This window comes from Hyperolius riggenbachi, chromosome 6 (assembly GCF_040937935.1).
Source record: "Hyperolius riggenbachi isolate aHypRig1 chromosome 6, aHypRig1.pri, whole genome shotgun sequence".
Classification (NCBI taxonomy): domain Eukaryota; kingdom Metazoa; phylum Chordata; class Amphibia; order Anura; family Hyperoliidae; genus Hyperolius; species Hyperolius riggenbachi.
In genome coordinates, this window is record NC_090651.1 from 312,667,871 (window position 1) to 312,686,157 (window position 18,287).

At 42.7% G+C, this 18,287-nt stretch overlaps 1 protein-coding gene across 1 annotated transcript in view; it reads left to right on the forward strand.

The window, feature by feature from the left end:
* The first annotated feature begins 266 nt into the window (after positions 1–266).
* CACNG7 (calcium voltage-gated channel auxiliary subunit gamma 7) overlaps positions 267–18,287 on the forward strand; it is a 234,741-nt gene continuing 216,720 nt past the window's right edge. The window contains exon 1 of the mRNA XM_068242984.1: positions 267–396. The gene's annotated coding sequence lies outside the window, so the exon portion shown is untranslated. The remainder of the gene's footprint in view (positions 397–18,287) is intronic.

Consider the following 18,287-nt stretch of genomic DNA (forward strand, 5'->3'; position numbering starts at 1 on the left):
AGTATGATTGGGAATGCAGCATGAAGTCACTGAAGATATTCCAGTAGTGTGACTGGAAGTGTGGCATGGTTGTCATTGTGGATGTAGCTTGAGTGTTACTGCCGACATGACAGGGACTTGTCTAGAAGTGCATCAGTAATGTCATTGGGTATATAGCAGGAATGTGACTGGAGGTGTGACAGGAATGTACTGTACCTGGAGGCGTGGCATAGGTGTTGCCAAGGGTGCAGTGGTGTTTGTTTTAGCCACAAATTTGTGTTGAAAAACATCCCTCATTCTCTTCTCTTCTAGAAATGCAACCAATTAATGTTGTTCTCCTGGCAGCTAGGTATGGGGATGTGAAGGGTGCCAGCACTGGCCCTGGAAGGACAACTACCTACAACAATCTTGTGATAAGTACTTATTTTTAATCACTTTTTGTGCAAATGTTAGATATGTGAACAGCAGTTTTCAGCTAAAATAAAATATGAAGATTTAAACATTAATGAGAATCTGTACTCTAAAATTCTTACAATAAAAAGCATACCATTCTATTCGTTATGTTCTCCTGGGCCCCTCTGTGCTGTTTCTGCCACTCCCTGCTGCAATCCTGGCTTGTAATTGCCAGTTTTAGGCAGTGTTTACAAACAAAAAACATGGCTGCTAACCAGCATGTGACAGGCGCAGAGAAGCTCAGTCTGTGACTCATACAGAGCCTGCAGGGGGCGTGGAGAGGGTGTGCATAACTTCTATCTGTAAGGCCTCGTTCACATCTGCTGCGCTGAAAAACGTGTGAAAGCGCGTGGTAAAAAACGCTTGCGCGCGCTTTAGTGCGCGTTTCTGTGCGTTGCGCTGCGCTTCTTTAAAGCACGTTTTGCTTGTTGTACCAGCAGCAGTTGTCAATAAAACTTTGTTTTTGTATGTAAATGTATTTTTTTCTCCAATTAAGGGTAAAAAACGCATGCGCTTCTATGCGCTTGTACGCGCTTCTATGCGCTAAAAAAGCGCACCCATTCACTTGCATTGATGTGCGCTTTCCAGCTCAACGCACAGAAATGCATGCAACACTACGTTTCTGTAACGCTGCTTAGTGCAGCGCATAGATGTGAACCAGCTACATTTAGTTACATGGGAAAGTAAATACCTTGCTGATCGCACAGGGCAGTGCGCTGTAAAAAGCGCACAGAAACGGCCCTGATGTGAACGAGGCCTAAGGCTTGGTGGTGTATTCTCCACAGTCAGCATGCAACGCATGAGCTGACGTGGAGGACGTACACACACTAGCACAAGGAAACAGGCTATCCCTAGTATAGTGGAGGGGAGGACTGACTCCAAAAGGATATTGTGGCACACAGAGCCGGTGCAGATCCGACAGCCACAAACGATGCTTTCGCTATAACGTCTCAGCGCAAAGTAGCGCTGAGCGCATAAACCAGAACTGAGGAGATCAGGACAGGTAGACAGAATGAACGCTTGCTAGCTAGCCGCTACTTAGTGACAGCAAGCGTCCACAACAAGACAGACTGGAATGAGGCAGCCAAAGCGTAGCGGCGATGGCGTGTCTCACAAAGACAGGACAGGATAGTCAGGAATTAACAGGATCAAGATAGATGAACGTAACACAGATAAATATACAAATAGTATGATTTCCTAGCGTATTACAATTACAGCTATCAATGAAACTATTTGTAACGTCTGACTAACATATGTATATATCGGCAATGAACCGATATATGACATAAGCAGGAACACTGACTTAGGACTGGAACGATACAGGGAACAGGACTCAGAAGGATTCGCTATCTCTTCGCAGAGATGAACGCAATCCACAAACGGTAACAGGACAGGATTCAGAAGGATTCGTTATCTCCTCGCAGAGATGAACGCAATCCACAAACAGGAATAGGAACAGGATAACTAGCTCAGCACGGGTGATCAACGTGCTAGAACCGACTAGCTGAACACAGGATATAAACAGTTCGTGTACGTATATATCAGCGTCACTGATGTATCAACGTAACACGAATACAAGGAAAATAATAAACGTGCTGGTATGCATATATATGGGCAATGAACCAATATATGATGCAAAACCAGCAAAGTATCTTTAGAACAAGAAACACAATCGGGGGCTGAAGCGACAGCAAGACAGGCTTAAACTGAAGCTATGAAAACCCGAGGAGTCCTGCAGGAAGCAGATCTTTATACTGAGGTCATCCAATGGGAGCAGACATGCAGATTCCCACACAGGTGAATGATAATCAGTCACAAGCTGACAGCAGGGAAAGGCAGACAAAGCTATGCAGCTTGCATGGAAAGAGATCAGAACTACCTGAGCTGCAGCACTACTACTTCCAGCAATACCTGCTGCAGCAGCGATCATGACAGTACCCCCGCCCTTAAAAGCGGATTCCAGACGCTTTTCAAAACTGAAATTCCCAACAAAACAGTCTGACTGATAATTCATGATGACCGGGACAGCCCGGCAAGACCGAATTCCAGAATCAGTCCCCACAAGACTGGACCCATCAGAACCAGAACCTACAGAACCATGCCCATCAGTACTACAAGCCCCAGTGTGACACCCATCAGAACCATGATTTCCAGAAGAAAGCCCTCCGAAACTCCCTGAGCGATACCCACCGCCTTCCAGGAACCGTTCAAAAATGCCAAAGCCTTTGCAATGCCCACCGGGACTGTCTTTACCAACACAAAACCCACTGTTGAACCAGTCCAAGGCACCAGGACAAGTTTTCTCAGAGACCTCCCAGAACACCTTGAAGCTCCAAAGAGATCCCCATAGGTCAGAATGCCCCTTAGGCTCACATGGAGAACTATCAAGAACCCCTATGGAACCTAGGGCAATTCCCGAGTCAGGGCCACAAGGACAAACATCAAGATCAGGGCTTTCAGGGACCAGAACCATCTCTGGGCATGCAGGCAGACTGGCAACATCAGAACATGTTCCCACTAAGGAAGCATCAGAGCACGCTAACACCTTAGACACACTTGGGCATTCTGGCACACAAAGAACATCTGGGCACACTGGCACAAGAGAAACCTCTGGGCATGTCAAGGAACTGTGAGCCTCAGGGTCAGCCAAGACAGGACCAAAACCAGGACTGGCCAAAAAAAAATCATCATGACTAGACTTCGCAACTACTGGACTTTTACACGAGAATGCAGGATCAGACTTAGATGTCGCTGATTCCAGCAAAGTCAGTAACAAATCAGATTCAGGGGCACTAATAAGACAGGACAAATCTTCTGATGTATGCACTGAACCAGATAGGGACTCCACAACTACCTCTAGACTGGACAGAGACTCATCTAATACACTGGATTGGAGCTCATGAGGCGCTGCAGAACAAGTCAGTATTGCAGCAGCCCCCACTGGACTAGGCAAAACTGAGGAATTCCCTGGACAGGAAGGGGACTCTGGAACCTCTGCCACAGCGGCCAGAGAACCAGAATCTTTCAGGATACAGGGCTGGGTTTCAGGAACACTCATCAGACCGGACTGAAATTCTGAGATTTCTATTATTTTGACCAGAGAATCAGAATTATCCATGTTACAGGGCAAGACTTCTGAAACATTCAGAGGACAGGGCTGGAGTTCCTCAGCTGTTACAACACTGGAGAGGGACTCAACAACATTGGTTAAATCAGACTGTGTACAGGGCAAGGTATCTAACACACTTGCTGACGAGGACAATATTTCAATGGCTTCTGCTTTGCTGGGCAGAAATTCATCAAGTTTTATTAGAGCAGACTGTAATTCCAAAACAGCTGCTAGACAAGTGAATATTACTGCAACACCAACTGAGGTAAGCAGTGCCTCAGACTCCTCTGCTAGAGGGTTTGAAGTATCCAAAGTACTGGGTGAAGCATAAGACTCTGCGACCACAGCTTCACTGGACAGGATCACTGAACAGTCCATATTGTAGGGCAAAACCATGGAAGCACCTGCTGGACAGCATAATGATTCTGTGACCTGAGTTTCATTGGAGAGATCTACTGCACAATTCATGGTACAGGGCAAATTTACTGGAACATTTTCTGAACAAGGTAATAATTCTGCGATTTCAGGTTCACATAGCAGATGCTCTGAGCTATTCACGATACAGGGCAAATTTACTGGAACATTTTCTGAACAAGGTAATAATTCTGCGATTTCAGGTTCACATAGCAGATGCTCTGAGCTATTCACGAAACTAGAGCGAGGTGTAGAAACAGGAAGATCAAGACACAATGTTTGCGCATCTGAATCACCATTCATTTGTAAAATTGGAAAATTCAGATGCTGGGGTTCTGAGGTTTCTAGACAGGATTGCTGGGACTCGGAAACTGATGTAGTGCATCTATTGGCATCTGCTGGATCAGACAGCAGTTGAACTTTATTAACACAGGTAATTTCTGCAGAAGTGTTTGCAGAGGCAGGCAAGATTTTTCTGGTGTCTGTTTCACTGAACAAAGACTCATGAGTACTGGCTAGACTGGACTCGAAAGTCAGCAGGACCTCTGGATTCTCTGCTGAGAAATTTGTGCAGGGCAAGGTTAAGAAAGTATCAGTGGCTTCTGTTTTACTGGGAAGTAACACTGAGTTATCCATGGTACAGGGTGGAATTGCAGGAACTTCAATTTCACACAAAAAGAGCTCCGAATCACCTGCTGAATCAGCGAAAGGTGCTGAAGCAGGCGGGTCAGAACGCCATATTTGCGAATTCGGAGTCACATAAAAATCATCCAAAATCAGTTCCCACACATCAATCAAAGGAGCCACACAGTCATACCTACACACACCAGTCTCTATTAGGTTATAGGCTGACTTAATGCATGCATTCAATACCATTTCACTTTTTGCACTGTAAAATTGACAAAATGAACTTGAATCATTCTTCCATTCACAGACCAGGGCTTCCATCTCTCCCCTCTCGAATGGAGGATCCCATGCATACTTAACAGCGAAACATTTAGGCTGATCACAGTTGGCAGATATGATTGTGGCAGGCACATGTATAGGGTTAATTAGCAGGTGATTGGCAGATTCCTTATTCTTAAGAACCTCCAATACCTGTAGCAAGTGTTGAACTGTAGTGTATGCAAACTTCCCTTGGTTCACAAATAAGTTGATTTGTTCAATACTCTGTAATATCTCCTCATAATCATACTCAGATAATTATTTTAAACAAAAATCTTTATTTTCCCTAGCCAGGGAGGAAAGTTCATTAGTAGTCTCATAAGTCCATTTAACTCCCCTGAAAGACAATTGCATTTCATTATCTGTTAATGGCAGAATCTCATTATAGGTCTCAGTCGCTAAGGATAACGACTCTGCAGATCGGACACGTTTCTTAGAACGTTTGCGTTTTGCCTTAGACCCTGCTGCCTTTGGTGATTTATTCAAAGCTGCAGGAAAATTATCAGGAACACTCTCTGCTTGCTGATCATTTTTGCAAACAATTGAAGGGGAAGCTGATTGGCCTGCTGCCAGGAGTTCATTTAGAGGAAAAGGCAATGGATCTATGCGCAACCAGTTATGGATCACAAACGCTAGAAATTCCAGCGGTCTCTCTTTCAAATCGGAATGATTGAGAACATCAAATGCCCACTGAAACAATTGCCCTTTAAACAAAATATACCTTAGTTGGAGTGCCCAGGTTGAAACAGGAGTCGCTTGGAGATCGGGATTGGCCAGGAACCTGGCACATTCAGAGAAAAACTCATTTTTTGTTTCAGAGTTAAGTTCTTCAAATTTCTTAAAGGAACAGGAACCATAATTAACAGTGTCATACTTTCTGGGAATCCCCCCCACAATGGGGATTGGTAATGGGGTTTTCATAATGTAAGGCTTGGTGGTGTATTCTCCACAGTCAGCATGCAACGCATGAGCTGACGTGGAGGAGGTACACACACTAGCACAAGGAAACAGGCTATCCCTAGTATAGTGGAGGGGAGGACTGACTCCAAAAGGAGATTGTGGCACACAGAGCCGGTGCAGATCCGACAGCCACAAACAATGCTTTCGCTATAACGTCTCAGCGCAAAGTAGCGCTGAGCGCATAAACCAGAACTGAGGAGATCAGGACAGGTAGACAGAATGAACGCTTGCTAGCTAGCCGCTACTTAGTGACAGCAAGCGTCCACAACAAGACAGACTGGAATGAGGCAGCCAAAGCGTAGCGGCGATGGCGTGTCTCACAAAGACAGGACAGGATAGTCAGGAATTAGCAGGATCAAGATAGATGAACGTAACACAGATAAATATACAAATAGTATGATTTCCTAGCGTATTACAATTACAGCTATCAATGAAACTATTTGTAACGTCTGACTAACATATGTATATATCGGCAATGAACCGATATATGACATAAGCAGGAACACTGACTTAGGACTGGAACGATACAGGGAACAGGACTCAGAAGGATTCGCTATCTCTTCGCAGAGATGAACGCAATCCACAAACGGTAACAGGACAGGATTCAGAAGGATTCGTTATCTCCTCGCAGAGATGAACGCAATCCACAAACAGGAATAGGAACAGGATAACTAGCTCAGCACGGGTGATCAACGTGCTAGAACCGACTAGCTGAACACAGGATATAAACAGTTCGTGTACGTATATATCAGCGTCACTGATGTATCAACGTAACACGAATACAAGGAAAATAATAAACGTGCTGGTATGCATATATATGGGCAATGAACCAATATATGATGCAAAACCAGCAAAGTATCTTTAGAACAAGAAACACAATCGGGGGCTGAAGCGACAGCAAGACAGGCTTAAACTGAAGCTATGAAAACCCGAGGAGTTCTGCAGGAAGCAGATCTTTATACTGAGGTCATCCAATGGGAGCAGACATGCAGATTCCCACACAGGTGAATGATAATCAGTCACAAGCTGACAGCAGGGAAAGGCAGACAAAGCTATGCAGCTTGCATGGAAAGAGATCAGAACTACCTGAGCTGCAGCACTACTACTTCCAGCAATACCTGCTGCAGCAGCGATCATGACACTATCCTATCACAGTAGAGCAGCACATTCCTGCCTGAGCCAACAAAGCTGGCAAAGGAAAGAATTATGCAGGAGAACAGAGGCACCAATAGGATAAAAGGAAGCTAAATGAGGAGGTAGTGGTGGACTTACCTCCTCCAAGTAGACACACGACTGTAGTAAAGACAATCAATAAAGTCAATATATTTTATTTATGACCGCCAAATATGCAACGCGTTTCGCAGGTTTGATCCCGCTTCATCAGGCAATACGGAGCAATAGCATATGTGGTCAGTAGAAGAGCCAGGCACCTCTGATTGGCAAAGGAAAGAAGATTAGATTAGATAAGAGAGATAATACAGCCACTGTGCAACTAGGAAAGGCTGCAGTAAGACAGACCAAATTAGAACAGGTATAGGAACTTATAGGCTAGAAGAAAGAAGGCTGAAAATGTTGTTACAGTCTCTTTAATGTATACTATGAGGCTGTGATTAAAGCCGTGGACTTTTACCTAAACTGTAAAGCTGCCGTTTGTCATCAGAACATCTTGCTGGTAATATTATGGCAACAGGGAATGTAAAATCCAATTTTCTTCCCTGCTGGACTTTTTTTGTTGCATGTATCTTGAATGAGACCCAGTATCCTCCTGGCTTGTTGCCCAGCTTCCCCTGCCTCAGGCTATATAATCTGACTGCTGAACGAAGGCAGAGTTATTATGTAGATCAGCATCTTCTAACTAGGAGTCTTATAGTAATTACTTATGATATGGAAGAGAGAAGCCGTGAATTGCTATGTATGCTTTATACCCCTTTCATTTCAAGATTCCTTTGTAGACTCTTTGGTTTACATTAAAGGTGCTTTTATTGACTGGAACAACTTCAGACCACCCTGTCATTCCCTGATATGTCAACACATTGATAGTCACCCTTTTCATTTCTTTCAATTGTACAATGCAGTTGACAGCATTTTTAGAATACAAAATGTGTATATAATACTCTACCTGCATTGCTAAGGAGGGCTTAAAGTGGGATTGTCAGTCACAAAATCTAATTCCATTTATCCACTGCTCTGTGTTTATTATGTGGTCTACATGCAGTCTGCATGGCAAGCATTCCAATATAATCATAAATGTTTCTGCTGTAATGAATCTTATCTCAGTCAGTCTGGCTCTATTCTGGTACATTGCTGGGGAGAGGGAGGTGTGTTCTTTCCCCTCCCACATTCCTGCTGCTCCTCACTGATTGGCTGAGGGCAGTTCAGAGTGACTAGAGGCTGAGAAGGGAAATGCACCTCACCCCTCTGCAGAAGCTGCTTAAATACAATGTATGATGTGCCCACATGTGTTTACAAAGCAAGCTAGATAGGACAGTGCCGTTTCTAGGAGAAAAAAAGAAAAACTTAGGCACAGGATACAGCCGTTATATGGCTTACCCTGCTTTTACCCCGCGGAGTTAATTACTATTTCCCCTCCAGGTTGAAGTGGATGATAGGGAATTATGTCTTTTGGCTGCCAGCTGGTGGCCGAATTACAGAGTTTTAAAAGTAACTTCAGCTCTGTCTTCTGACGGCCCTGAAGTTACTCACTGTGTGTCGCTATAGCTGTAATTCCTATTACGGTCTATGGTGGCGTCGGCTGCGCCCAAATTTCCTGTACTGTATTCAATGTGTTTGGCCTCCGACTACCACTTACTTCAGCCTCTTCTTTAAATTAGGCTCTGTTCAGAGTGGAGAATGGACATGTTTTTGTCCATTCTCCACTCATTGCTAAACTGGTAGTAAACCACTATCATTTTATAAATATTTAGGAGCCGCTCACACGTGTCACTCCGTAACGGTTCCGCAGGATTAGTGACTGTAAGCAGTCTGCACTTATGATAATCTCAGGCAGGCGGATATGTTTCCCCATATATCCTATGGTGGAGTGCACCCCCCCAGGCTACAGCCAGACCATGGCAGACCATCGGAGCGGACATTACACTGTTTGCTCCCACTAGCCACACGTGATCCGGCTACAAGTGGGAACAAAGCCTTACTGTTTAGAAAGGTGGTTATCTGCTTTAAACAGCTTTGCAGCAGGATTTAATTCTACTTAAAGGGGAACTTCAGCCTAAACAAACATACTGTCATTAAGTTACATTAGTTATGTTAATTAGAATAGATTGGTAATATAATCTCTTACTCGCCCTGTTTTAAAAGAACAGGCAAATGTTTGTGATTCATGGGGGCTGCCATCTTTGCCATGGGGCAGCCATCTTTTTGGTTGAAAGGAGGTGACAAGGAGCAGGAGACACAGTTCCAACTGTCCTGTGTCCTGATAAACCCTCTCAGCTGCACACACTAGGCTTCAAACGTCAAGTTCAAAATGTAAAAAAAAAAAAAATTGCACCAAAACAGCAGAACGAGAACAACAACATCAGAAATCCCATCATGCTTTGCACAGCATAAGGGGAAAACTGCCTGGGCAGTTTTCTTCTGTGCAGCTAAAAATGAGGCTTGTATAAGAGAAACAAAGTTCTGATGCTGTGAAACTGTTAAAGAAACACCAGGCCTTTTCAGTGCTGCTGAGTCGATTTTTAGTCTGGAGGTTCACTTTAACCAGTATCCTACCAGTCTCCCCAGCCCATCACATTTGGCTACCCCTAGTTTATCCTAATGGAAAGGCTGCAACACCATTCAGATAAGATCAAAGGAAACCAGAGCTGGTATAAATATATTGTTTCATACATACTTGGGGCTTCCTCCAGCCTCATATGCACAGATCGCTCCCACGTCGCCGTCCCTCAGTCCTTCTGCAACTCCGATACCGGGTCCCAGCACTTCCCTCAGTCGGGCCAGTCTACGCAGGAGAAGTGCACCCTCTACGCATCTCTCTAAACAGCGCACTTCACTTACGTCAGACTGACCCCGACTGCTGGAAGTGCGGGGAGCCGGTTTCGGAGCTGCAGGAAGACTGAGGACAGCGGCGTAGGAGCGATCCGTGCGTATGAGGCTGGAGGAAGCCCCAGGTATGTATAAAACTTTTTATTTATACCAACTCTGGTACACTTTAAGGGCAGTGCTGTAACACAAGTCAGATAAGATGAGGGGTAGGTTGTAACACAAGTGAGAAAGGATAAGGAGCATGCAAGTCAACTAAGATAAGGGGTAAGGGTAGGCTGTAACAAAAGTCACAATTTTTCTCTCCTTAACCGATGGTGCAATAACAACGGAATCCCGACGAATTGCTGGATATACCCGCTCAGTTTCAGCAGTTTGCTAATATTTATTAAACGTATCTGGCAAAGTAATGTAAACAAAAGATAATGTTATCACCTCATGTAAAGGGGCATCATTTTTCTAGTTAATGCCGCATTAAGTAGCCCTTATTTTACCTTTTATTGCCTGATAACTCCTTTAAGTTACTGTCTGGAGCAGAGCCTTAACATCATAATTACTAGCTAAAGACCCGTTGTTGCCCGGGTAAGTTTTTAGTTGTTGTTTGGTCAGGCCACTTTTTCTAACCTTGAGAAACAGTCACTCGATGACCAAGTTTGTGAGCTTTGGGGTCCTTGGTATCAATAATGTGAGAATGGAAGCAGTTTAAATGTTCCCATTAAAATCAATCAAACAAATCTGTTTGGCTGTTTGGGACTCCCCGCTTCCTCCCCCCTTTTCAGAATTGTAATCCTAGTCACCCAGTTTAACCAACTGTAGCAGGTTTGAGGCGGCCTCTGACACAGTGTTAGAATGGTAGCAGTTTAAATATTCCCCTTGCTTCCAGAGGGTCCTGCCTGCTACACTAGTAGCACAGATATGTGTCTCGTATTGTTTCCAGTACATGAAGAGCTAAGAAACTTCAGTTGTTATCTATGCAAAAGAGCTTCTCTGAGCTCTCCGACCCAACTTGGGTGGGCTACTGCGCTGTTTTCTGAAGCACTTATACATGCAAGAAACAGTGAAAGACAACTTCAGATAAGATTTTACTGCAGGGACGTTCAAAGGGTAATTAGCTCTGTTCTGTTTCATAGTTCAAAATGCAGAATGTAGTGTATACATAGCATATATTAGAGCAGGCATGGGCAAACTTGGCCCACCAGCTGTTAAGGAACTACAAGTCCCACAATGCATTTGCCTTTATGAGTCATGACTGTGGCTGTAAGACTCCTGCAATGCATTGTGGGACTTGTAGTTCCTTAACAGCTGGAGGGCCAAGTTTGCCCATGCCTGTATTAGAGGATGATGCAATGTTATAAATAAAAAGCCATATAACTGAAAAATAAAATTATGACTTTTCTTTGCTACTAATGTTCTATTAAAAGCTCTTGGCATGCCAAAACCTTAATTAAATAGCCTTTTAGTAACCATCACTGTTGTTATCCAGTTGACTGCACAATGATAGCTCCAAAAATAGCAAACCATGTTTAAAACCGTCAGACCGGACATCCTGGTCCTGGACTCATTCAGCTCTCCGGTGTACCACAGCTCTGGAGAGGGTTAGTAAATCGGGCCCTGTATGTCCTTCCTTCTCTTTAATCAAACAGCTGAAGCTATGTTTCAGTGGACAGACATTTATATTACACTGGTTGATATACTCACAGTACAGGATGTACTGTACAAACTTTATATCTGCCTTCCAGTTTTACGGTACGGAAATCAGCCGCCCACTCCTCAGTGTCAAGGTGTACTTTCTGCAGAACGCAGCATAGATTTTAGAAAGCCCATCGACTGATGTGGGATAATTAATGCTGTTTATAGATGTGTACTAATATTCAGGACTAAGCCCTCCAGAAGATCCAGCCACACGTAATCTTGTTAAAGCTTATGAAATAAAAATGAGTTATTGCTTTTTCAAGCAAGATATTTATTGTAAGAGTGTGCAGTGATCCTCACGTATTGTTTATTGTTATGTATATCTACAGACCATGGCTGCTCGCTAATTTATAATTTTATGCTCTCTATTAAAGTGGTACGATACTCAGCATGTCCTCTTTGTTCTAAAAGATTATTTACAGCATAAAATCTACTACCACAAAAACAAAATGAAGCAGAACAGCAACCAAACAGTTAAACACAGCACTTTGTTCTTCAGTGGAATGCTCCTTGCTTCATTGGGAAACTTCTGGCCATGAGGTGATAACATTATCTTTTGTTTACATTCCTTTGCCAGATACATTTAATATTTATTAGCAAACTGCTGAAACTGAGCTGTACTGAGCTGAGAAGCAGAAAGAGCTGAGAACTGATCACTAGATATAATTTAATATATAAATGCAGCAGCTATGCAATAAAATGCAATGCCAGCTTTTAGAGCAGATAAACTGTACTTTGGGAATTTGTAAACAGACAATATTACTTGTGCACAAAAGTACATATGATAATAAGAAGTAGGAAAACCCATTTTTATTGAATGTTATGTCGGAGTTTTATCCCACTTTAAAAAAGTATTTTCTTGCTTTACAGTTTGAATGCGCAATGTGTGTCAGATGTGTAAAACCAAAAATAACCCTGTGTAATAATGATCCATATATATTAAATGACGGGCTCTTTATTATTCTGATCCCATCACAATCATATGATTGTTAAAGGACATAGAAGTACACAAAATATGTCTGCGCTATAGCCCAATATAATTAACTTTTCTACTCAGTTTTGTTTACATAAGAGCTATTTACCCCAGTGCAGGTTTTACATTGGGCCCCTCAAGAAGTCTAAACAATTGATATGGACCACTAAAACCTGCCAAGGTCAGCTGCAGTGTAAGAGAGGTGTAAGCAGGGGAGGGTAACAGTTACTCAAAGTACTTTACCGGCATAGCACCAATGAAGAGCTTGCAGAGCGGTTGAAGGAGGGCCCCTATTGGGCCCCATCTGGTTCAGGGGCCTTGATGTGGTCACAACCAGAGGTGCCTGGCTTTTCCACTGATCACATATGCTATTGCTCAGTTGTTGTTGTCTGATGAAGCAGAATCAAACCTGAGAAATGCGTTGCATTGTCCCCCGGAGTATATAAATAAACTTGTTTTATTTGACAAATACATTGGCAATATCTGTATCTGCTTGCAGGAGGTAAGTCCACCACTGCCTCCTCATGTTTTACATTTTTTAGATTTTTTTTTATCCTTTTGGCACCTCTGTATCCATACTCTGCATCCACATGTACTACACTAGTGCTCATCATGGTTGCAATGCATCCTTGTCTTAGTACTAAAGATCAAGGGACTCTTTTTTCATTTCATGTCCCAAAAAAGGATGTGGAGATAATAAAGCTGGGAAGGGGTGTCTGTTTGGTCATCCACTTAAAATGCTCTCTCATCGCAGTGACAACCCAAAGTAACAAATGTAGTAGAAGTTTTGGTACATACCATGAGGTGTTGGTTAGGTGTCTACATTTTTTTTATGTGTACAAGACGGTCTCCCATTTTTCTACCCGTTTCCTTCCAAGCTAGTAAACAGAGCATTTTCTGAGATTCTCCCCTGCCCTGGTCCCCTGCTCCACGTAGAAAACGGCTCGTTCTGCCATTCTAATGTGGCATCCGGGACCCTGGGATTCCTCAGTGGCCATCTTGTTGGTGTCATTGTTAGCAGAAAACTTTTGTTTCAGATGCCAATGTCTACATTCCTAGCCATTGTGTTAACTCTGTGTTTGCTGAAAAATCTTGTTTACAAATCCAATTTTCATCCTACTAATGCCAAGTTTGCTGAAAATTCTTGTTTCCAAAGCCAATTTTCGTATCGGCAAAACTAATGACCGCCTTAACTTCAATAGAAAAGGCCTTCAGTACACGAAAATCGGAACAAGAAATTAGGTATTTGCCTGCGAAACGCCAACTTTCAACAAAATCAGAATTCCACCTAATCGGGAAAGGGTTGTTTTTTTTTCCATCTGATCTTGGTCATAATGCTTATCGCGGGTAGATTGCAACAATCGGTACCATAGTTGAATAGTGTATGGGAAGTTTCAGTATGCAGACAAGAAAACACTTTTAGCACAATCTATTGGACACGTATGAAAAAAAGAAAAATGAATATTATGATCTGCTCCAGTTTTATAAACAATGTCCTAGATTTGACTCTGAGAGATCCAGAATAGTCTGTGACGCGCATAGAGAAAAATGCGTTTAATAGAGAGAAGGGTTTCCTTGCTTCTGACATGCAATATTCCCCACCAGCACATCAATAAATCCTTTCCATTCATAAATCATGTATAGCCCAAACCCGCTTTCCTAATGTGATGTTAATCCTTTCACTTCCACACAGATCTTCAAAGCACTGCAGCAATAGACATTCCTTCCCTCATCAAACGTCCAAATACTAACGGGCAACTGTCTAAATGCGACATTAACTAGAAAAATGATGCTCCTTTACAGGTAGGTAGAAAAGCAGAAAAAAGGGAAACTGGGTTCTGTTGAAGAGGCCTATTACAGATGGGCTGCAATACAACATATTGCAGATTACTGGGGGAATACAATTCCCATTAAAGCACAGCATTCCTAATAAATATGCAAACTTAAAGGACAACTGTAGTGAGAAGTATATAGAGGCTGACATTTATTTCCTTTCAAACAATACCAGTTGCAGAAGCGCACGGAAGGGGTTGTTCCGGGTGTACAGAACACCCCCCTGCACCAAGACCGGAAGTCTCCCTCTAAATCTGAGCAGCGGCAGCCACAGATGCACAGCTGCCGCCTGCTCATATCTGTGTGCGGCGAGAAGGACTCTGACTAGAGCGAGGGGCCCAGGGATGCGGGAGCCGGCTTTATTCCTCGCTCCCTCCCTCCCTCTGAATTCCCCTCACCTGCGGTGATTGTGTGCCCGGCTCCCCCATGAGTGTGTGCGCAGCGGAGCGGTAGGTCCTCTTACCGCAGATCAGGTAATGGTCCAATAATGCATTTAGATAGATTTCCAGTAGATTTCATTCTGAAATCTATTGGAAATTTGTTCCTGGTCTGTGGCACACATCAGATAGATTCCTGTCAGATTCGACTTTACAGGCATCTGACAGAAATCTATCTGATGGTCGAATCTGCTGCAAATCTATAAGTGTATGGCCACCTTTAGAGGCAGAGGCTCAGCAGGATTGCCAGGTAAATGGTATTGCTTAAATGGAAATAAATATGGCAGACTCCATATACCTCTCGCTTCAGTTGTGCTTTAAAGAGAATTTGTACTGTCCGATTTGTACAATAAAAACATACCAATCAAGTCACTGTGATCTCCTGGATCCCTTATTGCCGTTTCCGCCGCTCCGCACCGCGATCCTGGCTTTTAATCGACCAGGTTTAGGCAGTGTTTACAAACAAAAAACGTAGCCGCTAGCCAGGAAGTGATATTTGTGTGTGTATGTATGTATGTATGTATGTATGTGTATATATATATATATATATATATATATATATATATATAGTGATGTGAAAAACTATTCACCACTTCCTGATTTTTTATTCTTTTGCATGTTTGTCACACTTAAATGTTTCTGCTCATCAAAAACCGTTAACTATTAGTCAAAGATAACATAATTGAACACAAAATGCAGTTTTAAGGCCTGGTGCACACCAAAACCCACTAGCTGATCCGAAAAATGCTAGCAGATTTTGAAACGCTAGCGTTTTCAGCTATCGTTTTGCGGTTTTGTGTAGCGGTTTTGGTGTAGTAGATTTCATATATTGTTACAGTAAAGCTGTTACTGAACAGCTTCTGTAACAAAAACGCCGGCAAAACCGCTCTGAACAGGCGTTTTTCAGAGCGGTTTGCGTTTTTCCTATACTTAACATTGAGGCAGAAACGCATCCGAAATCCAAAAAATGCCTCACCCCGGGAGGATTCGTTTCTGCAAAACGCCTCCCGCTCTGGTGTGCACCATCCCATTGAGATACATTGACCAAGCGGATGCGCAGCCGCAAGCGGCTGCAGAAACGCTGAAAAAGCCGCTCGGTGTGCACCAGCCCTAAATGATGGTTTTTATTATTTAGTGAGAAAAAAAACCTCAAAACCTACATGGCCCTGTGTGAAAAAATTCCCCCCTGAACCTAATAACTGGTTGGGCCACCCTTAGCAGCAATAACTGCAATCAAGCGTTTGCGATAACTTGCAATGAGTCTTTTACAGCGCTCTGGAGGAATTTTGGCCCACTCATCTTTGCAGAATTGTTGTAATTCAGCTTTATTTGAGAGTTTTCTAGCATGAACCGTCTTTTTAAGGTCATGCCACAACATCTCAATAGGATTCAGGTCAGGACTTTGACTAGGCCACTCCAAAGTCTTAATTTTGTTTTTCTTCAGCCATTCAGAGGTGGATTTGCTGCTGTGTTTTGGGTCATTGTCCTGCTGCAGCACCCAATATCGCTTCAGCTTGAGTTGACGAACAGATGGCCGGACATTCTCCTTCAGGATTTTTAGACAGTAGAATTCATGGTTCCGTCTATCACAGCAAGCCTTCCAGGTCCTGAAGCAGCAAAACAATCCCAGACCATCACACTACCACCACCATATTTTACTGTTGATAAAAAAGAGAGGGTACAGGATATCAACCCAGGTAGGCTAGTCTCACCCATAAAAATTGAATGACATGAAGAAAAAATTGTATAGGGAGCGCTAAGCTGGTGCAAAGATATATAATTTATTCATGTTGCTTAAATGGTATCAAAAACGGCAAATGACACACATCTTTGCACCAGCTTAGCGCTCCCTATACAATGTTTTCTTCATATTTTACTGTTGGTATGATGTTCTTTTGCTGAAATGCTGTGTTACTTCTACGCCAGATGTAACGGGACACGCACCTTCCAAAAAGTTCAACTTTTGTCTCGTCTGTCCACAAGGTATTTTCCCAAAAGTCTTGGCAATCATTGAGATGTTTTTTTTCAAAATTGAGACGAGCCTTAATGTTCTTTTTGCTTAAAAGTGGTTTGCGCCTTAGATATCTGCCATGCAGGCTGTTTTTGCCCAGTCTCTTTCTTATGGTGGAGTCGTGAACGCTGACCTTAATTGAGGCAAGTGAGGCCTGCAGTTCTTTAGATGTTGTCCTGGGGTCTTTTGTAGCCTCTCAGATGAGTTTTCTCTGTGCTCTTGGGGTAATTTTGGCCGGCCACTCCTGGGAAGGTTCATCACTGTTCCATGTTTTTGCCATTTGTGGATAATGGCTCTCACTGTGGTTCACTGGAGTCCCAAAGCTTTAGAAATGGCTTTATAACCTTTACCAGACTGATAGATCTCAATTACTTTTGTTCTCATTTGTTCCTGAATTTCTTTGGATCTTGGCATGATGTCTAGCTTTTGAGGTGCTTGTGGTCTACTTCTCTGTGTCAGATAGCTCCTATTTCTTGATTGAAACAGGTGTGGAAGTATTCAGGCCTGGTGGTGACTACAGAAATTGAACTCAGGTGTGATAAACCACAGTTAAGTTATTTTTTAACAAGGGGGTCAATCACTTTTTCACACAGGGCCATGTAGATTTGGAGTTTTTTTTCTCACTAAATAATAAAAACCATCATTTAAAACTGCATTTTGTGTTCAATTATGTTATCTTTGACTAATAGTTAACGTTTTTTGATGAGCAGAAACATTTAAGTGTGACATGACAAACATGCAAAAGAATAAGAAATCAGGAAGGGGGGCAAATAGTTTTTCACATCACTGTGTGTATATATATATATATATATATATATATATATATATATATATATATATATATATGTATATGTATATATATATACAGTGGGATGCAAAAGTGTTGGGTACCCTTGTTAATCGTCGTGATTTTCCTGTATAAATCGTTGGTTGTTACTATAAAAAATGTAAGTTAAATATATCATATAGGACAGTGTTCCCCAACCCTGTCCACAAGGCCCACCAACACTGCATGTTTTTTGTGGAAGTCCACAGAGGTAGTTAATCAGCTCTGCTGAGACTCTAATTACCTCACCTGTAAAGGTTTGTGGTTTTCTGCGAAACATGTATTGTTGGTGGGCCTTGAGGACAGGATTGGGGACCTCTGATATAGGAGACACACACAGTGATAAGTGAAATGAAGTTTATTGGATTTACAGTAAGTGTACAATAATTGTTTAAAGAGAATCTGTACTCTTAAAATTCTTACAATAAAAAGCATACCATTCTATTCATTATGTTCTCCTGGGCCCCTCTGTGCTGTTTCTGCCAGTCCCTGCTGCAATCCTGGCTTGTAATTGCCAGTTTTAGGCAGTGTTTACAAACAAAAAACATGGCTGCTAACCAGCATGTGATAGGCTGAGAGAAGCTCAGTCTGTGACTCATACAGAGCCTGCAGGGGGTGTGGAGAGGGTGTGTATAGCTTCTACCTATCACAAGCAGAGC